This window comes from Balaenoptera ricei, chromosome 4 (genome assembly GCF_028023285.1).
Source record: "Balaenoptera ricei isolate mBalRic1 chromosome 4, mBalRic1.hap2, whole genome shotgun sequence".
Classification (NCBI taxonomy): domain Eukaryota; kingdom Metazoa; phylum Chordata; class Mammalia; order Artiodactyla; family Balaenopteridae; genus Balaenoptera; species Balaenoptera ricei.
In genome coordinates this window covers 115,543,738-115,548,577 of record NC_082642.1, presented here as the reverse complement: position 1 = coordinate 115,548,577, position 4,840 = coordinate 115,543,738, and the positions used below count along the sequence as shown (strand labels likewise).

Below are 4,840 nucleotides of genomic sequence, written 5' to 3'. Positions count from 1 at the left end.
ATTGGGGGACCATTGGGAGGGCAGAGGATCAAAAGGGAGCATGACCAGGTTTCCCCTGCCCACTTGGGGCCCCAGGAACCTGCTGAGATCCCGGGCCTGATCCTCTGCCCACCGAGGCTCCCTCCAGCTGTGCAGGTCCTGAGCGAGTGGGAGGGAGGGAAGGCAGAGCAAGAGTAAAGGATGGACCTACAGGCCGGCACCTCTGAGGGGCGGCTGGGGGAGGGGAGGAGTTTCTACACCCAGCGGGATCCACCCATGGTTAGGGGTCCAGGGGGGATGAGGGAGACCCTGTGGGAGACCCTGAGGGGGGAACGGAGGAACGGAAGGGAATATGGCCAGCATTTTCCCTGTCCACTTAGGCACTGGGGAGCCTGTTGAGCTCTCAGGCTGAATCCTCTGCCCGCGGAGCCTCCCTCTTACCACACAGAGCCCAAGCCCTGTCCCTACACCCCCACCCAGGGCCCTACCTCTACACTCAGAGACCCCCTCCAACGTGCTGGGCCTAAACCCCACCCACACACCCTCCCCCAGGGCCCTACCTCCAAACTCCACTCATGCTGCCTCTCCCCTTGCACGCAGGTCCTAAGCAGAGGCCCTGCACCCCGCTTGAACATCGCCCTGCCTAGGCCCCGCCCCAAAGGACTTTGCTGACTGTGGGCGTCGGGGAGCCTAAGCCCTGCCTAGGCCCCACCCCTGCTTAAGTTCCACCCCCGCCTAAACTCCACCCCCCCATAGCCAAGGACTTTTTTTTTTTTTTTTCTTCTTTTAGGTTGGGGTTCTGTTTTACCTTGTTGTTGTTGACACATTTATATTTTTATTTTTTCTAATAAATCTTTTATTTTTCAAAATTTATTTTATTCTTTATACTTTGTTATTGTTCTGCTCCTTTTGGCTTGTTCCCCCCCCCCCTTTTTTTTCTGTTGTGGTTTTGTTTCACCTTGTTGCAGTTGTTTCAATTATATGTTTATTTTTCATAATACATTTTTTATCTTTCTAATTTTATTTTATTTTTTATTCTTTGTTTTTGTGCTTCTCCTTTTTTTCTTTTTTTTTTTCCGCTGAGCCACACGGCTTCTGGGATCTTGGTTCCCAGGCTGGAGGTTGGGCCTCCAAACAAACAAAAAACAAAAGCCCAAACAATATTTGTCCTCAAAAATTATATTAAGATTTAAAGGGTTTTCTCTTCTAAATGTTAGAAAAACTAAAGTATAAAAGCAAGCTTTTAATCTACTCTGATATACTTTGGAAAATTTTACACAATTTTCTTAGAATCAGAAAAATTGTAGATGAGTCAATTCAGATGAAAGGATTCTTATACATACTGTATTATTTATCATAAAACATTAAGTTTAATGTATATAACATGTTGATTTGATACATTTGTATATGGTAATTTGATTGCCATTGTAACATTAGCTAGCACTCTATCATATAATTATCATTTCTTTTTTGTGGTGGGAATAATTAAGATCTAGCCTCTTAGTACTTAGTACTTTTGATGATTATAATAACTATTTTTGTCTCCATTTACTATACTGTACATTAGATTCCAGCACTTATTTATCTGTTAGTTGCAAGTTTGTACCTTAAACAACATAACTCCTACTCTCTCACTCCCTATCTCCTGGTAACTATCATTTTACTCTGTTTTTATGAGTTTGGCTTTTTTATATCCACATGTAGGTTATATCATACAGTATTTGTCTTTCTCAATCTGATTTATCTCACTTAGCATAATGTCCTCAAGGTCCATCCGTATTTTCACAAATGGTAGGATATCATTCTTTCTGATGGCTGAATAATATTCAATTGTGTGTGTATATATATACATACATACATATATACACCACACTATATACCACACCTTATTTATCCATCCATCCTATGATGGGCACTTAGGTGTCTCTGTATCTTGTCTATTGTCGATAATGCTGCAATAAACATTGGAGTGCAGATATCCCTTTTATAACTTGTTTTCATTTCCTTTGAGTATATACCCAGAAGTGGAACTTAGAGAACATATGGCAGTTTTATTTTTAATTTTTGAGGAAAATACATATTATGCATAATGGCTAAACCAATTTACATTCACACCAACAGTGTATAAGAGTTCCCTTTCCTCCACATCTTTGCCAATACTTGTTATTTCTTGCCTTCTTGATGATAGGCATTCTGAGAGGTGTGAGGTGATATCTCATTGTGGTTTTGATTTGCATTATCCTAATGATTAGTGATGTCGAACATCCTTTCATGTGCTGTTGACCATTTGAATGTCTTTTGGAAAAATATCTTTTCAGTTCCTCTGTACATTTTAAAATCAGATTGTACTTTTACTATTGAGTTGTATGAGTTCCTTACATATTTTGAATATTAACCCTTAATTTTTTAAATGATGAGTTGTGAATAATTTTCTTTGTAGACTCTTCTTCAAAATTGATAGAGTCAATTTTCAGAAGAGGTCACTAAGGATCATTGATAGGACACTGAAAACAAGTTCACCCCTTCCAGGTCACTGGGATAGAGGTAGGACTGGAATCAATATCACTTTTTCCCCATAACACTGTACAGCTGTCATAAGAAGTACAAGTCACAGTTAACTTCAAAATGCCTATAATTTAATGAGGAAGTTATACATTCACATATAAAAAAGGTAGATTATACATAAGGCATTCTATATTGTGTTGAGTATATAAGACATGTTTGAGTGCAGAGAAAATGGAGATCAGTGTGGTCTGGGGCATTTAGTTAAAACTTTATTAAGTAGCCTTATATATAAATTATGCTTTATATAAAGGAGTAAATGATTTAGATATATGGGCAAAATCAACAGAAATAATCATGGACAGAGTCAGTGTTAATGGAAATGGGTATGACATTGGGAAAAGGAATAAAAGAGGTGATAATCAATGGATATTTAATTCCTTAGCTAGCCAAGATTACTGTTTTTACAATTGAATAGTCATCCCCTTAACCTTAGTGATCTTCATGCAGTTCCTAAGATACAATTTTAACATGTTTGTTGTACGCTTTTTTCAGACAGGCTCTCCACTGGGAGAGTATATGAAAACTTTTGCTCAATGAAAAAGAATAAGTATGTAAAGAAAAACTGATTTTAAATTTATTTTTAAAATCTTTAATATAAATACTGACACTGAACTTATCTGAGAACACTCAACCAAATATGGATACCCTAAATTTGTACACTGTACTTGTGCAAATTCATAAAGACAAACCTTTTCCACTGTAAGCATCCTCCCTGGAGTTATCAAAATAGTCTCGTGAATCTGAGTTTCAGATTTGAGGTCGTAGAGGCTGACATGTTAGGGGAATGAAAGTCCCCTAGGAGTTTGTGTGCCTGTATCACAGAGACAGTAGGAGAAGCTGAAGAAGCTCCTCTCCTTGTTGTAAAAAGAAAAATTTGTAGATAAAATTATACATGTTCTAAATTAGAATCTTATATCTTCATAATTCTTATCTCAACAGACAATATAGAGATGACTGAGGATAACTGCTCCTTGACAACTGAATTTATCCTCATAGGACTTACAGATCACCCAGAGCTAAAGACCCTTCTGTTTCTGATGTTCCTTACCATCTATCTGATCAGGGAAACCTTGGTCTGGTCACATTGATATTTACAGAGCATGGTCTTTACACATGAATGTACATCTTTCTTGGTAACCTCGCTCTGATGGATTCCTGTTGTTCCTGTGCCATTACCCACAAAATGCTGGAGATATTGTCCTTTTCTAAGGACAGAATGATTTCGCTCTATGAATGCATGGAACAATTTTATTTTCTCTGCCTTGCTGAAAGAGCAGATTCCTTTCTCCTGGCAGCAATGGCCTACAATCGCTTTGTGGCCATATGTAACCCACCTCAGTACCACACCATGATGTCAAAGAAACTCTGCATTCAGATGACCACAGGGGCTTACATAGCTGGAAACCTGCATTCCATGATTCATACAGGGTTTCTGTTTAGGTTCACTCTCCATGGGTCTCATCAAATCATTCACCTTTTTTTTGTGATGTTCTTCCATTATACAGATTCTCCTGTGTTGACCCTTATACCAATGAATTAATGATATTTATCTCTGGAGGATCAGTTCAAACCTTTACTATTACCATAGTAATAATCTCTTACCAGTACCTCATTTTCACAATTTTCAAAAAGGAAATCTAAGAAGGAAGAAGGAAAGCTTCATCTACTTGTGCATCACACTTTGTCTCAATAGTCTATGGTTCTCTTCTCTTCATGTACATTCGACCAAATTCAGTTAATGAAGAAGATAAAGATATACCCATTGCTATTTTTTATACTCTAGTGATTCCTTTATTAAACCCTTTTATTTATAGTCTAAGAAATAAGGAAGTAATAAATGTTGTGAAAAAAATTATGAAGATATCATAACATTCTGAAACAATTATCATGCTATGTGGACAATGGATTTTAACTTGATAAAACTTTTTCAAAATCAAGGAATACTGAGAAAGTGGGAAATGACAACTTTATATATAAAATGTTAAATTATTAACATATGATTGGTGTATGAGTCAAATAAACAAGTTCAGAAAACAGACTTTCTGCTAAAATGTATTCCAAAATATAAGCTACTAGGTTTCATCAGGGGTAAACTAAATAATTACTCTTGAGGTCAAAATTATGTTCCAGTATAATTAGTTCCACCAGTTACTCTTAGTTTCAGAGTATAATGAGTTACAATTTTCAACAAACCCAACAAACCCTAGAAGTAGAAGTCATTATATACAAAGGTTGCCTCCATATGATATTGCTGGCAAATGTCTCCAATCTGAAGGCATAATCTAACAAACTCCCC

At 37.5% G+C, this 4,840-nt stretch overlaps 1 pseudogene; it reads left to right on the top strand.

Moving 5' to 3' along the window:
- The first annotated feature begins 3,494 nt into the window (after nucleotides 1-3,494).
- Nucleotides 3,495-4,413, top strand: LOC132365478 (olfactory receptor 5K1-like; annotated as a pseudogene).
- Nucleotides 4,414-4,840: the final 427 nt, after the last annotated feature.